The sequence below is a fragment of the Venturia canescens genome, chromosome 10 (genome assembly GCF_019457755.1).
Source record: "Venturia canescens isolate UGA chromosome 10, ASM1945775v1, whole genome shotgun sequence".
In the NCBI taxonomy this organism is placed as follows: Eukaryota; Metazoa; Arthropoda; class Insecta; order Hymenoptera; family Ichneumonidae; genus Venturia; species Venturia canescens.
Genome location: NC_057430.1, coordinates 10,464,240 through 10,484,232, shown reverse-complemented (window position 1 = coordinate 10,484,232; position 19,993 = coordinate 10,464,240). Strand labels below are relative to the sequence as shown.

The following is a 19,993-nucleotide window of genomic DNA, read 5'->3' as shown; positions in this document are numbered from 1 at the left end:
AATTGCAATAAACTGCTAGAAAAAGGTGAAAATCACAGTTGTGAAGTGCTCGAGTCTTTCCAATGTTCTTATACTTCAATATTTATTACTCACATAACATCAATCAGTGGGAAAAATTTGAAATTCGAAGCATTTATTCCTTGAGTTTGGAGCTAGGTACAAAATATCATTATTATTACAAGATTTTGGTTTTAAACACACAAAAGTTAGATTGAAAAAACCCGCCAAGACACTTTACTGGTTCGTGATCAAGATCATAATAGTGATAGTCATAACCATAATAGTGCGTGGTTTGATATTGTCAGTTAACTTTTCTATAAATTGTTATGTCAGGGGTATTTGGATTGCACTTACACATTCGTTCCATCCGATAAGAATTAGTTTAGAAAATCATTTTCACGCTTTTGCATCTGCTTAGCAAAGTGACCGTGAGAGATCGACCGTAGAAAGCTCGACCACCGCGCGTTACTCGCGAGAAGTGATACACATAAGCGCTAAGGTAGATTTTTTTTCGTAGCCGGCAAGAGTCGAAGTTCAGAAGGGAAAAAATTTGTCAGTGTTTTATGAATTAATAAAGAAAAAGTGATAAATTTACATTTGTTAATATAAAAAACAAACGAGTGAATTTTTATTTTCAAAAGGAGCACGTGGCATAACAAAATATTAAAAGGAATTGAAAAATCAAAAATTCTCAGATTTCAAAATTCTACGAAAGCAATGGCTATTGTTACGGATGCTGAAATAATATTGAGATTGTTAGAATATGGCTAATGAAAATTACAGTTTTGAGCTGATGAAAATTTGCATTCAATATGAAGAAAAAAACACGTGCCAAGTCCGTTGATAATTTTTTTTCAATCAAGTTTTTTTTCAAAGATCGATGTTTTCCAACAAAAATGTCTGTACTTGATATAATTTTTTGATGGATAAACTATCGTTACTTGACTAATACATTATCTAAGAATACATAATTATCAAAAAAAAAATAATCTATAAAAATTATTTTCTATATACCTTTCGACTCGTGGAATAAATAAGTCTATATTCAAAACATATAAAGTAAGATTCGAGGTAAGATTTTAAGATGTGGTTAGTGCGAAAAAATGGATGCTGAAAAATACCTTTTTTAGAAAATCTCCACGTAGCAAGGTGCTCTTCTATTCTCTCTAAGCTATCAATAATTTTATCGTAAAATTATGGATTATGTTTCACATTTTGTATTGTTTCTCTCCACTGCAAAGCACTCCAAATCGCACGTACCTGAACCTGAAGAAAACGAATTTCGTTAAACGATTCGAGTCACTAGTTTCTTATATTTTTTTTCTATTTAGATGTGCACGTAATCGTCGCGGAGAACAAGGCCGATCAACATTGTTTCGCGAAGTGTGCTCAAGGTCGAGAAGTTTGAAGATGTGTAATCAGGAACCATTTCCAAAATGTCACGTTCCGATGAGTCATTGTACATATTTTGGTACGGTTTAATATATGAGACGTCGGCGATACCACCATCGGCATTAGTGAACTTGTTCTGCATGCGGAAACATAACCGTATCAAAACTTCATAAAAAGACGCCATAGCTTAAATTGAAACTTGGTTCCAAATTTCTTTATACATCATGACGCAACCGAATGTGCAACCGTATATGCAACGGTCTACGCCACCGCTTGTGAAAACGACTGTGTCTTCCGACGGACCACAAGAAGAACTTATTATGAAAAAGATCCGTGAGTACTGTATTTTATTTCTAACAGTTTATCTCTTAATGTTTTTATGCATCATCGTTCACAATATCTTAACCAGCGCCATAACGCTGGTTAAGATTTCGTATCCTATTTCCAGCGATGGAAACTCCCAAAGTTTCTTTTTTTTCAAGTTTATTCCCTTAATGAATTCAGCCGAAATCGCATTTTCCCCCATCGCTTTTGTATTTTTAGTTTTTTTATGATCTTAATCGATTTATTCCCTGATATTTCCCTGTCCGATACTTTTTAACCCAACAATTTTTGTTTCCATGGTAGCTCGGTAACGCTCCCATTACGTTTTTTTGTACGAATAGTGCCACATGTAAAAAAATTAATCTATAAAAAAAATTTTTTTTAATTTTTTAAATTTAAATTAAATTTAAATTTTTTTAAATATTTTTTTCGCGTTAACATCATTAAAATCGAAGAAATTCGGAGAAATATCGAATAGAAAACAAGAGATACCACAAACTCTTTTCTTATTATTCTCGTCAGTTGACCAAATAAGAACAGAAAGGCCTGATTATACACCATCTTGACCCGATGACGACGAACATACCCAACGAGGTATATCGGTTTATGGTTAGGATTAGAAAATGTTTGATCAAGAAGACTTATTAGATTGTAGTGCGCAACAAGTCTTGATCATGAGGAAACAAGGACGTTGGAATCGAATGATTCTTGATCAGTAAAATTCTGAACTGGGTGAGGGGTTACATAATACCATTTTCTCAATCAGTTTCTTAAAACAAAGCGCCTTCTTAGTAAGGCCATTGCTAAACTTGGAAAGAAAGGAGCAATATTGATCTATAAAACGGTATAGAGGTCAGTCCCTTTGAGCTCATTTCATATGATCACGAGTGAATTGAGAATATAGCAAATACTTAAATAATATGAGTCGAAAAAATTTGAAATTCAAAGTATTTATTCCCCGAGTTAAGAAGTACAAAATATAATTATTACAAAACTTTGCTTTGAAACACAAAAATTAGATGCAGAAAATCCACCAAGGTAATTTACTGGTTCGTGATCATGATCAATACTTCATGGTAACATGCAAACGTGCCAACCACAATAGTGCGGGGTATTGATAAACAAAAAATTATTACGAACACCGAAATCACGTTGAGATAGTGACAATATGACTAATGATAATAAACATTTTCAACTTATACAAATTTGTGCTTGTATCGTAATTACGGTATATGTTTTAAAAATTAAATAAAAAATCACACTCTTACTTAGTTTGTTCGATCCTGCTGATGACCTCTAATCCAATTGCCATAGCTATTTAAACAATCGCTGACAATGACTCTAATAGCTATCGTGAAAACAAGACCACTGGCTACGAGATAGAAATGAAAAATGGAAGAAATATTACAAGAAGAAAAATCTTCCAAACACAAGTTCAATAACAGAATACATCAAAAACCAAATAAAAAAAAGGAAAAAAAATTAACAATCGTCGACTCCATTAAAAAAAAAAATATTCCAATATATTCATACGGAGATTAAGATTTTAACAGTGTAATGGGCCGAAAGGGTAACGAGTAGAATAAAATAAAATAAAATAAAATAAAATAAAATAAAATAAAATAAAATAAAATAAAATATAATAAAATAAAATATAATAAAATAAGATAAAATAAAATAAAATAAAAGTAGGAGAAAGAAGGAGAAATGTGAAAACTACATAAGTCGATAAGAAGAAAGTTCTCGTTCAGCTGTCAAATTACTATCAATTCAGAGTTATTCACACGTCCAAAATAACATCGAGTCTCAATAATTCGAGTCTCGAAAACTAAAAAGTTACAAAATAATAAAATTGCTTTGCTCTAACTTTGCGTCGATGTTATTTCACAACCTGTTTTCTATAATCTAATAAACATGACACGGCATCAATAACGACGAATCTTCAATCAAACTGACGGTCATCAATTGGCGGAAACGAAAGTCACATGAGTCTTGCCAGCTGCGGCCCCTTTCCTCTAAGTTTTTGCACTTACCTCATCTCTCTCTCTCTTTTTCTTTCACTTTTGTTAGACTCGTAACGTTTATTGAATTGGTACAATATTCGAATTTAAATTTCCAAAATAATGTTGCAGGCTTCATCATGATTCTAAACTGGATAATCGTCGGGCTCGTCTTCTTAGCGATTATACTAATACTGGTAATGTGTGGCAATGATAAGCGTCGAAAGAAGAGGGAAACGCCGAGAATCCCCAAAGCAACAGATGAACAGGACATCATGAATGATGAAGACGATGCAATATCGGTTCATCAAAAAAATTTGTAATTGAATTGCACCATTGAAATGTACGATCGTCGCAATATAAAATAATATATTGAAAAATCTAGTTCACTGACCCAACATTTAAAAAAAATTTTTGTAAGCCAATGTAGTCCGTTATTTTTTTTGTCATTACTAAGAGGTAATCGTGTTACATACATTTATTGGACGCAATAGGAAAAAGGAAGTGGAAAATAATAATAATAATAATAATAATAATATCCTTTTTACATAATACGCCCACCAAAACTCGGGAAGTTGATAAAGAAATAATTAGGTCCCCTTCATATCTGCCAACAGTATCGGGGAAATGAAGTTCAAATAAAGCGACAGATAAAGAAAAAAAAGGAAGTTCGCTAAATATAAAAATTTTCGGTCAAGGAAAGATGCGGCACGTGCACTAATATATATAGTACTGTGAGGCTGTAAGCCGCAAGGCCTTATCACAAGGAAAGAAAGAAAAAACATCCTGTGACGCAGTACCAAAAACCAGTAGTAACAATGGTATTTTCATACTTCGTTGCCATGCGCACTAAAAATACTTTTCTTGTAAGCGAAAAAGAATAAGACAGGATCACCCCACCAAGAAATTAGCCAATAGCTAGGAAGCCACTGAATGGGGGCAAGGGCTATTTAAACGAGAAAAAGCGACGCCCAAGTGTGTGATTTTTACCAAATCTTTTCGAAGTCGTTACTACGTTCAATTATTTCGCGAATTTTCGTCCCAATTAAGACTTATAAAATTCTCAATAAAGTATGCAAATAATCTGAAATTCAATCACCTACTCCACGAGTCAATTTATACTAGAGTGAACATTTTGTAAAAGTTTAGAATTAATTAATCAGAATAAGTTCATTTATCGACAAGTTGTAAATTGTAACCCCTACGACGACGTTTTGTACCGGCCAACTGTAAATCAGGAAATCAGGAGAAATCCGACCAAATAAAATATCAATCAGCTTATAAATCGTGAAACTATCTTGTGAGTACTTATTTACAAACTTATAATAAAATATATCATCATCACACCGTTGAAGGTTAACCTGCCATCCATCAGAGCCTACATCATCTAGAACCTCGCAAAAATCATTCTTGCACACCCATTTTCGACAGACGTGGCTCTCGTCCCTGGCTAAAGGACTTGAGTGTCTTGACCCGAAAGAAGAGTCAATACCGTGTTGCGTTCCCAGCTAATTCACTATCTTCTACTGGAACGTAACAATCGCTCATAATAGAAGTATGCGTTATCACCAAACTCCGAGCTTTGAACTGAACGTGTATATAATTAATGGGTTAAATCAAGCAAAAAATTGTTCAAACAATCTTTCCTAATCTTCATTTAATCTGAAGAATGACGAGAAAGTATTATTTGCAAATTCGCATTTTGGAGGAAAATGGGAAGCCGGAGTCGAATCAGTGAAGTACCATTTAAGGCGAGTCGTGGATGATTCCTTATTAACATATGAAGAAATGACTACATTGCTTATTCAAATCGAATCAATTCTCAATTCCCGCCCAATCTGCCCTTTAACAAATGATCCTGATGATTTAACTGTCCTTACTCCTGCTCATTTTTTAATTGGCGAATCGCTCACTGTGATTCCGGAGCCCAATTTGGGACAACTTCAAGCATCATGGTTATCAAAGTGGCAACTCTTATCACAAATGATTCAGAGTTTTTGGCGTCAATGGTCGCAAGGCTATATACAACGGCATCTATCAATGTATAAATGGAATAAATCGTAACCTAATCTGTCGGAAGGAACTCTAGTTTGTATTATTGATGAACGATATCCTCCAGGGAAATGGGGGGGCCTTAGGAAGAATCATTCAACTTCATCCAGGAAAGGATAACCTTGTGCGAGTGAGTTGCAACTGTGAAGACAAATACTTCTATTTTCATACGACCAATCGTTAAATTGAGCCCATTAAATATAGAATAATATTCGTTGCTTACGTCAACGAAGGCGGGCGGCATGTTTAAAATAGTTATTAAATAATAAAGATTTAAAAAAAAATAGAAATATTCATTGCCTATTGATGCTAAATATATTTACCAAACGCACACACAACCTGAACATCGACACAGAAAAACAAGCCTGAGAGGAGGCCTTGAGGATTTTGTAGTTTCCAAGGTAACGAGCACAACACAATTTTTTTTGTCTTGTCTCGGAGAAAAGGGTCGAGAGAAGATCATCGATAGAGACAAAACGATATTAAGGAGTTTCGGTACAGGCGATACAATGTTGCCATGCTAAACCATGCTAAAAACATAAAAAATTTCAAAAAGTTCAGAATTTTATAAAATTTGGTTAACATATTCTTTAGTGCCAAATTTGACAATACAAATTTTTTAAGATTTTTCTTCTACACAGTTATCAAGTAATTGATCACTAAAGTTCACATGTATAAGCATAGCGTTTCCATATATATAGGCATACATTCCGGGCATAAGAAATCTGCTTTAATGCGCAATTACTCGATAACTAAGTATAGAAGAAAATTTTGAAAAAAATTGTGTTTTCGCACTTGATGTTGAAAAACATTATCACCAAATTTGATCAATTTCTTAATATTTAGACTTTTGTACCGAAACTCCTTAATTGAGAAAAAATAAGAAAGACACAATTCCGTTATATTCGGATTTATTCGATTATTTTAGTTCGTGATCTTTATAATCAAGGTGAATTTATGAATTATTAATTTACCTCAACTATAAAATGTAAGGTGCAAGGCATAGATAACTCTCAGCTCACACGGTCGTATCCATCTCAATGTCGAAACTCCATCTCACCGTGTGAGTCCCGTCTTGCCCATCTCGCCATCTCAATTTTTTGTGATCCTCTCTCGATCTCAAAATGGATAATAACGATTATCATCGAATTTACTTTTCTTTGTAAGATTATTAAATGTAAGATTATTTCAAATGTAAGATTATAAATTCCACACATATATTGAAAAATTAAGAAATCTGAGGGAAAGCCTTCTCTGATCGGACTCGAACGCGAAAAGGAGAGAAATCTGATAAAAATGACAGTTTGTTTGATTCGATTTTTTGACCGAAGCTTTTATGATTCCAAAACGTCAGAATTCGTCATTCGAGTAGAGACTGAAATTCATTAATTCAAATATTAAATACCCGACCGGATTTCGGTCTCGCGCAAACGCATTTTCCAATCAATCGCATGTGCGATTCCCATTACCCGGCTAATAACAGAAATACTACGAGGATAAATGTGAATTAAAAACGAAGGTGTGAATGGAGAAAATGAATGTTTTTGAGAATCGCTCGAACGTGACGATCCGTGCCGATATCCGTTATCGAAGTTGAGCCGATCAGAAAAAGGGGCTAATAACGGTTGGGGGTGTCGAGTGGTTGAGAGTGAAAAGTCCAGCCAAGAATGGCCCTGAAAGGTAGTACGTGGTGACAAGGGAAAAGTGGTTTGGAAGAAAGGAGACAAGGAGAAGGGCGTAAGAACCGGAATTACGTTGCGGAGGCGGAAGGAGGGTAGAGTCGTTGAAGGGAATCAGCACGATGTCGCGGAACGACCTGACGCATTGCTACAATGGTGGCAATGATGTGGTGCAGTGATTGTGGATTACCTCTTGTTCTCTTGAAAATTCGGACGCCAGAAATCCAGCTTCTTCATTTTACCCTTTTTCTCTTTTCCGTGAGACAGAATCTCACAGACAGAAATCGATTGGAACAATCAGTCTGGAAGAAGGGCACGAAGGGAGGCGAAACATTGAGTTTGTGTATGACTGTTCCCGAATTTAATCCGCAAAAAAAAAAACGTTGGATATCAGAAGAGCTGACGTTTTAAAGCGACAAGATTATAACTTTGTACAGTCCGGATGAGCTCGAAAGGAACAAAAGCATTGCGGTAGATCTGTTGGGGTGAGCTTAACGGTCTCAAGTATTATTAAAACCTGGAGAGAGAGAGAAAACTGAAGCTCGCTGCAACAAATGGACGTACAAACAGCTGAAAATCAGGAGGGCGCATTGCATCAAAAACATCACACAATTCCCTATAGTTACGTCTTTCCGAATATGATATTCGTGCATTTTAAGTTTACGAGAAAACTCTGTAGAGATGCCTGATACCTTCGTCTCAACCTACCAGCAAAACAGAATTATACACAAAACGGAGGCGAGATTTAACACCGAATAAGACGATTACCGCGGAGCTTAGCACCCGTTGCTTTTCTCGTTCTCTCTTTTATTGCAGTTTCCTGTCTCACACTTCTACGTTTACCTTTTCTCCTCCTGCTCCTCCTCCCCCCCCCCCCCCCCAGTCCCCTCAATCATATGCTTCCCTCTTCTCTCAAGCTTTCGATTTCTCCCTTTTCCTTTTCACTATCTGCCTATGGCTCATCCCATCATTTTCCCACTTGCGCGTTAACTCTTACGAGACTTTCGTTTTACTCATCCTACAACGACCTTTTTCCTCTTTCTCTTTGCCGCTTCTGAACACGGAGCCGATCTCTACGCCGAGGCAAACTTTAAGGCGTTACTCACCAACCGTCTGACTTCCGCTTCCGTAGATGCGTAAATCCCCCGAGTTCCCTATGTGTTCACATCTAATATATCTGTATGTTATTACCTGAGAACACGAACTCAAATCTCCAGATTACAGGAAGGATCGAGTTTACGGTGTAGTTCCTATACATAAATGTAGATACGTACACAGTGCTTTTCGAATACCAGGGAGAGTTAATACTCCGCTGCTTGCGATTATATACAGATATTTCAGGGCCCAGCTTTGCTGGAAAATCTACGGATTATGCACTCGATGAAGTACACCGAAAAACGTCAAACACCATAAATCGTAACATTACTGCTACTCCGGAAAGATCAGCCGGGAGAATCGCAACCGTCCTCTTTACGGCTCTACTCGAAAAAAACGCTGCTCCAAACAGTCCTACTCTCAAATTTGCTTAATCGATACAATGCAATATGTCTCCTCTTTTGTCATTCTGTGTTATCCCACCCAGACATGGATGGATAACAGATCCGTCCTTTATAGGACGGATCTGGTCGAAATATCGACCACTAGTTTGGTCGGGCACTCCACTTGAAAAAATCATCGATATTATGCTGAATTTTTGTATAAAAAAAAAGTTGATTTCAACGTATAAATCCCCGTCCTTAAAAGGTTGAAGAGTGGATACGTTATTCATGCATAAAATACAAATCTTTCGAGTGGAAATGTTATCGAGTCGATTTATAAGAGTCGAATTATGTTGTAGAAAGTCAACAATTCTACTCTCAGCAAATGTATTCAACAACAGTTCTCCTCTAAATGCATGCTTAAAGAGTGGAGTTGTTATCGAGTAGAGCTGCGATGAGTATAGTTATTAAACAAATGATGGCCACTTCAAATTCACGAGTCAGGGGAAATCGACCAATCTCAAGTAAAGATACACGGCCGTCTTGACTCGCTCTGCCTACAAAACTTCTTTTTAATATTTGGCGTCAAGACGCTGCCGCGTCTCTAGATACACGAGTAGACGTAGAGATGTTATGAATTTTGGAGTAGATATTTTAGAAACAGAGTTGCTTTCGAGTAGAGGCGTTAGTAGGGTGATTTTTATTGTGCCGGATCAGCCAAGATACATTCGGAGGATGAAATGGAAAAAAATGACATCGAAGTAATAAACTGCGATATCCGACATCCGAGGAATCATCGAAAGATATGATACAATTTTCTTCAGATTTAATATTTTCAAGACGGTATCGAGTTTTCTGTTACTAACTCTGGGTTTCAAGAGACGTAAGACTCGCGGTAGTATTTCATATAAGAATGTATTTTTGATATATTAGTCTGGAGGAAAAGAAGGCTCAGGATAATTTGACTTTGAGGCAACTCTCTGTTCAACGCTATTGTACTAAAATAATTCTGAGTAAACGTAAACCCTGTTTCATAGCTGGCCTGCCTCTTTCCTTTGTTCGTATCTTGTATTTTTTACCGTGTATTCCTTTCATCATCTTCGTCGTCTGCGTTGAACTCTCCCTCTGTTAAAAGTCTTAAGAATCCCTTTTCTGCTTTCTTATTCCCTTCTCGACGCCCACCCTTATTCTATGTCTGAGAGCAAAAGAATTTTTGCGTTTCATTTAGCGCGTCGCAATGTCTCGTCACGCGTTTGAGTTGACATTTGACTGAGCTGTTTCGTATTTCACTAAATTTGACACGGTATTGAGGATTTTTGCGATGAAATAGAGTCGAAATTGTTTAACCAGCTATTAATCAACGTCGGTAAATTTGAGCATGATAATGAGCGAAGGAAACTGAACTGGCAAAGCAGCTTGCGATCTTTTTTCAACGTCCGGAAAAAAGTAATTTATCATTGTGTTAGGATTTTGCAATGAAAATAATGAGTGTGATAATGGATGGGTCTAAAGAAGTGAAAGTTTTTTTTTACTGTGCGATTTCCGCGTTCGCTCAAATGGTGCCACGCATAATGCTGCATTGTTTTTCTTTTAAGCTGTGTGAGACAACAAAGATAATTCTCGCTTGCGAAACACTCGAGTCTACTTCCACTATTAAATCCGAAATAAATTTTGCTCACACGATACGACGTGATACAGCAATTTTCAGACAAGACCTCTGACGCATTCTCGGCCACGTATTTCTACGGTCACGTAGCCATGAATGATTCAACGTTATACGAGAATCGTACGAGTACGAGGGAGAGGAAGAGAGAGAACTTGAAATGCAGAGGATTTAACGCCCTATTCCATATAGCTCTGGGGTTGAGGCAAAACAGAGGAACTATTAGTGTGTTATAAAGACAAATGAATTTAGCGCGAAACGACAAAACAACTATGTGCATGAAGATCTGCCTCGTGTATAAATTGCACCGGTGCATCCCATGCAGTAAGCTGATCCCTTCAATCCAGGAACACTTAAAGCTTTATTTAATTTTTCGTACTTTTTATTCTGACCTCGTGTTACATTTGTCCAAATTCCTCATTTTTTATTATGTCAAAATGAACGACGATTGATTTCTAATTTTTTCAGTATTCGCACGATGAGCAATGGTGGTTTAAGGTATTCCTTTCGCATGGCCTTATCTTTTGGGGGTGTAAGTATGGAGCACTCGAAATTTCGACTGATTCTTAACCTCTGAGAAGTCGCGGTTACGAAAAGCTTCTGCTTCTGCCTTTTTTCCAACTTCTATCGTTAATAACTATTTTAATCATTCGATATCATTTTTATCGTCGCTATGGATTTCTTACATTTTTTCCTATCTGTGAGATAGTTTGTACCAGGAATTTAGAAATAGTCTGTATACGAATTATTGAGTAGAAATGTGGTGATGATCGAATCTCCGTAAGCTTTGAAGTTTTAATTCTGGATTAAGGTGGAACGATATCATATATAAAAAAAGAGGAATTTCGATGCAAATTGCATGGTAGATACGAAAGTGTGTAAACTATTTGCTCGCGAAATTTTAACGGGTTCTACCATACCGTTTCTAAGAAAATTGAATTAGTTTTTTACATTCGATCTTATGGAAAAGCATTAAAAAACGCAAATAAACATTGTAAAACTACTGTTAAGGAGGGTGGATCGCGACGATACAAAGTTGCCATGCTAAACCATGTTAAAAATATAAAGAATTTCAAAATGATAAGAATTTCATAAAATTTGGTAAATGTATTCTTTTAAAATATATAAGACAACATACATTTTTTTAGATTTTTCTACCACATAGCTCTCGAGTAATTGAACACTAAAGTTCACGTCTATAAGCATAGAGTTTACATATATACAGTTATACATCTCGTGCATAAGAACTTCGATTTAACGCTCTATTATGCGATAACCATGTGGTAAAAAAATTTGAAAAAAATTGTATTTGTGTACTTGTTACCAAAGAATGTTATCACGAAATTTGATCGAATTCTGATTATTTTGATTTCGTGATCCATCCTCTTTAAGAAAGCCACTTTTTGATGAAATTAACACTAGTATATGAGCCAACTGCAGATAACTCTCGCAAAATTATCAGTGATTTCACTGTACCGTTTATCTGTAATGTGCAAAAGAAAATTAATCAACGAAGTTTGTCACTCTCTTTTGGCGGACACAGCTTCAAACGCGGCGACGTCGCATCGATCAATTCACTTTCGTATAGCTGCATATAAACAGTGCGACTTTCAGTTTGCCCTCGAGCTTGAGCAGAGCAGGCAACAGTCAAAAACTGAAGCCAAAACCCTGCATTGCTGCTGTCAAAGGAAATTTTTCATATTTTGAAATATAAAACAAGAAGCTTTTCTCTCTGAAATTGGGAACATTCTCGTTGAAATAGTTATTTTTTCAAGTAAAAGCACACAATTATCATTTTTTCGTGTAAATTGAAATTTCGCCAATCGCATACACCTTCACCTTTTACTGTATATTAAAATCAGTTCCTTGTCAAGAGTACCTTAATATTCAGCATCGTAATCCCGAAAAGTTCAAATCACAAAACTTTCGTCGATTATTCCGTACGAACAAATTGCCACGCAGTTAATTATTGAGTTCAAGAATCATCCTTGTGCACGATTAATTATCGCATGTGAAGTCATTGCCAACGTTCGAAATCCCTTGAAATTTATTTGTGCATAAATATCGATGCCTGACGCAGTGCCATTCGGTTTCATAGTTTTCGCTTCTGCTCTTCGGATTGAGACATAAAGAGATAAACCCTCGGAGTATTTCACGATCGCGATATAGAAAGATGAGATATAGAAAGAAGAGACGTTCGCCTTCTGCTCTACTCTCATCCTCCCTCTTTTCCTCCTTTCAACGAGGCGTCGTTTCCGCGCCATCAGTAGTAACTGCCGTCGTGAGGATCGACGAAAGACTGATCGATTTCAGCTCCAACGCTGCGTGCATCCGCGTGCTTCTCTTTTCCGCATTATACAGATGCCACGACTCCGAGAGCAGAGGGAGCACCAGAAAAAAGGATCGGGCTATATACAACTCTGACCTCTACTCTCTTCTTTCATATTCTTCATTCCATACGTACGTATATGTCTGTATATACGTGTATGCTTCGTTGCGTCAGTGAAATCCTTCTTTATCATTTTTATTGCCGAGTTAGAGGTCGTGAAATGAGGCTCCATTTATCCAGGAGCCAATAAAACACACGCCGTGTGCTTCTTCGGCTCGGTCGCTCTTGCCCAACTTTATGTATCTGTATACACATCCGAATACTCGTATGTATACTTTGTTTCTAGCTCCAATACCGAACGAGAACGAGACACACTTTCGTAACGTTTGTCTCAGCTGTGCATACTCTATACTTTTTGAAAAATTACTATTTTTACAGTCTTCCTACTCCCGCCTCGCTGCCCCTTTTTGTCTTTCCACGTATTATTGCCGCAATTTGAACCTTTGCTGAATGTCCAGAAAATGTACTGCGACGCACGTGTCTTGAGAAGCATTTCTCATTTCATTCCGAACGTGCTGAATTCCCGAGGAATTTTGTAAAAACATTTTTTTTGAGCTCCGGAGAATATTTGTCTATTTCAAAAAGTCACATCGTTTACTTGCGTTTGAAGAAAGTCAATGTGGTTACCGAATTTGTAGATTTTCAATATGGGAAAAACAAAAGAAAATGGAAATGAGTTTTGTTTTATTAGCGAGTTTTCTCTTCTTGTTGATTTTGTGTGTGTGTGTGTGTGTGTGTGTGTGGTGTGTGTTTTGTTAAACTCGGATGAAATGAAATAAAAGAACATTCTCGTACCTGATTTCGTCAATGACAATTATCTAACTCCGCACGACTAATCAAGGTCACTTTGTCAATATACTAAATTATCTGTATCTATCGATTGATATGATTCATTTTTTCTGACATCGTGAGCGTATGACGAGTCTTTATTGAGAACTTCTTTCACTCGTCATACATTTTTGCACTTTCTGAGTCGAGTGAGTTTCTTTCGTCCAACGTTATATGAAGGTTGTCTCGCTACTGGACTAATTTTTTCAATACTCAAGTAGTTTGGTTAATTTACGCTGATAAGTTTATACTGAAACTTATTTCACTCATGAGCCTACTACTTGAAGTATCTGAAATTGTGTTAAAATGGCGATACTAACCAATAGTATCGATATTGCTTAACACAAGTCTGTTGAGAGATTTTATTCGCTTGTGTAAACGGTTCTTGAGTCAAAACACGTCCAACCAATCTCGTGTTGATTGTCAATTCGATCATGATCTAAATTGTATCACTAATTCTGTTTGTTTTACCAAACCAAGTGAAAGAAAACACAAACACCTTGACAAGTATTTTCTCCAGGAAGCGATTATTTTATATTTGAAATAATGATTTTATTTTAGAAAAGTCTTCGAAGGAGATGGAAAAATTGTTCTAATAAAAGTTTCCTACTGAAATGATCTTCTTTATATTTTCCATAGAATTTGAGGTTTTGTGGCGAGCAGGATTCAAAATTCCACTCCAAGACGTTGAACAACGTTGCACCTTTACCCATGTGCACTCAACTTTGCAAGAATGTTTACATGACCAAAAGTATATCCCCTCGGAGCACTGATTCCCTAACATCGTCGTATGCACGTTTTGACGCCAACGCTCTGTCTCACCCACTCGTGCAATATTGAATCAAGGGACTAACAAGACAGCCCGCAAGGTAATTGTTGGCTGTGGCTTCGAGCCTGAGCTTACCAGCCACGTTATATACCGAGCCACACGTGCACACATTCCGTTGTATACTTGAATTTAAAGTGTGATTTACAACATCAGAATTCGCGTCTACATGAGACATTTTAAGTTGCTCATGCTATGAAATTTCGACTAATTACATCATTGAATTCACAAAGTAAGTTATCCATTTTTCCTCAATATTTTATAAATCGATGACAGTTTTACGTAAGATGGATCAATCCTCTTGGTAATAATAAAAAATCGATTAAAAGTTTCGTGTGTTACGATATACTAAAAGCCCAAAACGGTATCGATTCTCCAGCTCATTTCACTGCCACAAAAAGCCCTTTACAGGAGGAAATCTGGTTGGAAATTCGAGGGAATAAGAAATCCGAGCTTATTTCTGTAGTGTTAAAAACTCATATTTTGTCATTCCTTTAAATCGACCTGAGCAGTGCTTCGATGTTGAAAATTAGAAACAGCCTCGAGTCTGAAAATAAATGTTCCCCTTGAAACCGTCTGGGAACATTTGAATATAATAAAAGACGAAAATACTGCGGACTTTTATATTACCAAGGACTAAGAAGCGTCATCGAAATTGAAGAGGACGAAGATATTCGTAATCGATAACACGAAACTTCCTGCAGAATTAATTACTTTTTTGTGATATGGACGATTTAAGATTTTAGCTGCTCGGTCTTCAACGCGACGAGATTATCAGATTACTGGTCATAAGTCCATCGGACTAAGGACTTTATAATGCTAAACTCTTTCCAACTAACCTATACTCGGTGTAGCTTCGAGTTAGTGAATAAATGCTCGCGCTCGAAGAGGATATTACGAGAGCATTTCCGATAATGCAAGATAATCCCAAAGGGGCGGACAGTTCTGTGCATCTCTCCCGCTCGCCTGTACTTTATCGCGGAGTCCGTTTACTCGGGAAATAACGCGCGACATATGGTTTGATATCAGAACGTACAATATTTCAATGGAATGGATGGACGGCGTGCTACGGTCTCTCCCAAACCCTCGTCAACGATTCTGGCATTCCGTTAAATACGACCAGCCTGTCACATTGAAACTGAGAGCCCAGAGATTTATAATCATGAGGAGATGCATCCCCGCATATCGCAAAAGCTTTTTGTCGCTTTACTCCGAGGATGAATTGCTAGATTTTCGAGGAGATAATAGCCAGCCGAAATTTTTCTGTGGGAGCGGGATACAAATATTCTAGAAAAAATTATGTCATTGCTGGAGGTGAAAAACGTTGAGTGAAAATCACAGCGACGAATTTTCATCTCAATCGAAATCCTCTTCAGGAATCGACTTTGCCCAACAGCGATATTACGGTGACGTAGAATTCTCTGTTCGAACCAGCAGTCAGCCCTTGAAAACGAGTACGAGTACCGAGGCTCCAAAGTAGGATTAAAACTCAAATCAGCTTTCAACCATCCGCGTTGAGAGGACCTTTTTATAGCCACAGTTGCTTTGATGTTAATTTTACATCCCTCACTGTCATCATCCATTATTTTTGGGAACTGAAATTAATCTACGGTCCGGTTACAGAGCGACTGATTTTATCAGCGGTTGTGCGCTTTCGCCATTTTTCTACATCGATTCTGTTCAAACGATGATTCGGAAAAATTTTCAAACGACAATCATTAAAGTTTTTTCATCTGCTTCGTATCGATTCGTTTTTTATGATGGAGATGAAAACTGTTCAGAAAATGTTTCTTTTGACAGATTTTTTGTCGTGACGATTATCGTCGATCTCATGGTTTTCAAGGATTTAAGACATTCATGCCATTTTCAAAATACTCATTCCTTCGAGGTTTTTCGTTATTTTTTTCAATTTCAGTTTAACAGTCAAAATTATTGCAAGATGTCGTTCGCGCGACAGTTTCCTTTGCGTTGTAACATATTTTATCGTAAAATGCACAAATTGATTATTGCATGTGACTTTACGATGAAATATTTCATTGAACTAAATGCGGTTTGAAATTCACTTTTCTGTTCTGCTGAACAATTACCAAAGAAACTAAAATCAGTTTTGTTGTTCAGACAAAAGGTTTGCATATTTTTTACGAAGTATTGTACAATAACAAAATATTCTGTTTGTCTCTAAAAATGTGAATGATTAAAAATTTTTTTGCTTCTTAAGAAAAATCATTATGTATACGTAACAAAATATCCATTCGTAAGGAACAACCGTTTCGTTGTTTCAATAGCACGAATAATATAAATCGGAATATTTGGTGGTACAAAATCTTAATGAGCTGATTAAATATCCTGATAAATCAACCAAATTTATAGCAACAAAATGTTTTTTTGAGCCATTTTCTCAAGATACAAGCAAAGATCTGTACGCGTCAACCGTGGCATTAAAACTATAAACAATCGATGCTTGATTAAACAAAATAAATTTTTCCGAAATGAATTATTGTTGGATCAACGAAATTCCGTTTCGAGTGTAATAAGAATAGCGGAAACAATGTGTCTCGGATCGTAAACTCGAGATGAATAAATCTCAGTTCACGTTTCAGCGGGTTCCGAAAATCGTTCTATTCCCGCTCACTCTATTCTCACGGGTTATAATATCGTTTAATTCCCCGCAGTAAAATGATTCAAGCCTGTAAGAAAAGGTAAGTAGATTGATAGAATTTCTCCATTTCGTGATATTATATTTAATTGCAGACATTAAAGTTTGCAGAAGGATCGAAGTAGCTGAAAATACCTTAAAAACCTACTTGTGGTCTCATTTTCCGATGTTTCACCGCGACGAAATAAGATACTTCGTGAAAGTAATTTCCTCGGGAAAGTAAGTTTGCGTCGTTGAAGTAATAGAGGTTCGCGCGGGAACGAGACGACCAGCAAGAGAGATCGTACACCTCGTGCTTATTCTGTTTAGTCGTTCTTCTGGGCTTTGGAAAGTGCATCGAAGCATGAGAAAAAGTAAAACAAAAAAAAATAGAAAAAAAAACGAGAGAGGGCGAGAGAAAAGAGCGACTGTAATGTGCTCTTCCGCGGAGAGAATTCTACCGCGTTTTCGAGCTCCTTCGGTATATTAGCGGAAAATATTCCACCTTCGGTTTCTCTTCATAGAGCACCCCGCGCGAATAAGAACGAGAAAGTGCCGAGTTTTGAGGTCCATGTATAACTTTGCTTCTGAAAAGAGTAAGAGCAAAAGACGGCGGAAGAAAGAGTGGAAGGGGAAAGAGGGATGGAGGAGGGGGGAGGGGCAGAGGGGGGGGGGGGGAGAGGAAGGAGAAAATCAAGGACTTACCATGGAAGTGCATGAGCTTCTCCAACACCGTAGATTCGCAAGAAGGTGTTCTCCGTTCTTGTTACCAACAACGACCAGCCACTCTCAGCACTCGAAACTTCTTTCCTTCATTTGTATTCACCAGCGAGCTGAATTATCGAGTCGACCTTATATACGCTTATATATACGAGAGGCAGGCAGGTTTCTCCTCTTCCTTTGGTTTCTCCGACTGCGCGAGGACGCCTTATCGAAACATGAAAGATGAAAAGTTATGTGATTTCTCGTGTTTACACTTCGTCACTTAGAAAAAGAGGCTTAAATTCAAACCTCCAATTCCAAATGATATTTCATTGGGACGTGAAATATGGGCAGCTGTCCTAACGAGTCCTTAATTCATTCCTGCATAATGCAGCGACATTGTTCGAATGAGCGAGCACTGTGCTCCACGTGCGGCTACTTTAGTCGTAAACGATCTGCTCAATAAAATTTCAAAAGTTCAACGTTCCAAGCTAACTACGCAACTAAACGAACGATGGAGTTGACGCTACAGCTAATTCCAACGTTTTTTAAGCGCACAGTCCACCCTGATAGACCAAGAAACGAAGATCTTCCCAGATTCGGTGTACTAATGTTGACATTACTATACGTATAAAATCGCCAGCAGGAGACAGAGCAGTGAACCAATTAATCGGCGTCCCTGATTACCGTTAATTATCATGAATAATTCAAGTTGCCGCGTGCTGTTGCTGTTACTCGTGTGGCTTTAGCCTTTAGCTTTCTATGCGGCTTCGGTATAGGGTAGAGAACAAGGGGCAGTAAAGAGGGTACAGGGGGCGGGTGTATCGCATGTCATTGTTTGCATGTCGGAAAGCACAGGGCTTTGGGTCAATGCAGAGTTGCCGTTAGCAAATTGTACCTCCGAGAGTAAAAGCCACTAATGACCACGAGCGCGAGTTTGCCATCGCCACCGCGCCTCGCCAAGGCTCTTTACCACCACCAACAACGCTAACACCTGAAAGCCATCCCCCTTCCTCAATCCCTACACCGCGTTGTTATAGCATAAATTTATCTCTTATCGGACTTCTTGGTATTAGCATCTCCCTCCCTCCCCCATACACACACACTCGCACACGTCCTCTTTCTCTGTGGATGTAACTTCGATCCCCTGTGCGCCTATTTCTCTTAGAGCTATCACCATAACGATCATTGACAATCAATTATAATTACACGAGTTGAATGTACAAATAGCTACGCTGCCGAGATATTGATATTCGATCAGCAAACTTTGCCATAGAACTTCAGTCATAATTCCCTTCATGCTCGAAATTTTTTCTATCATTCTAATTCGTCAGGCAATAAATGCACTGAGAAAGCAACGTCATTGGAAGAACGAAATGCGACGTTACGGGGTGCCGATGAAATATGTGACCGTCACAAGATCAAAAAGGATTGAACTAATGAAATAATTGCAGTTAAAGAAAACTCTTGCAATATCATCAACTGCTATCGAATGACGCATTTTTTTTCTCTACTTTTCAAATACCTTTTCAACTCTTTAAATCTTTTTTCAAGAACCTTCTACATTTTAAAAACTTAGGAAAAATCGTTTTAATTCATCATTTCCAGCACTGTTTTCACAATGATGCAACTGCTGAGTTTGTTCATGAAATAGTGTCGTAACGGGCATAAATTTCGGGCAACCCTCCACTACTCTACTCGCCAAATCTCAATCCGTAATCCTCGTCACGGAGCGAGATTTTAGTCAGTGCGAACCTATAATTGCATAATCGAATTTATGAATTTATACTCGAATCTATAATTTTCGTTGTCGACATTTCTTCGTTCACGCGCGTACTTTTACATCGATTATTTTATTTCCGATTAATGATTCTGTCTCGTGATTAAATGACTGAAAAATATTTATAATTCATTTTATGAAATACACGTAAATGTACAAATATATATTGAGTATAAAATCTATTGGAAATATTACAGAGCTTCAGCGGGTTTCGCGACTTTTGACACGCATCGTAGTGTTGACCT

At 37.3% G+C, this 19,993-nt stretch overlaps 1 long non-coding RNA gene across 2 annotated transcripts; it reads left to right on the top strand.

Annotated features, from left to right (window-relative positions):
• The first annotated feature begins 484 nt into the window (after positions 1-484).
• LOC122417330 (uncharacterized) lies at positions 485-5,009 on the top strand. Of its 2 annotated transcripts, none has more exons than XR_006262270.1 (3): positions 485-499; positions 1,332-1,725; positions 3,849-5,009. It is a non-coding gene; the product is annotated as an uncharacterized lncRNA (long non-coding RNA). The 2 variants fall into 2 exon arrangements; XR_006262271.1 differs by lacking the exon at positions 485-499 and adding an exon at positions 1,057-1,071.
• The last annotated feature ends 14,984 nt before the right edge of the window (positions 5,010-19,993 follow it).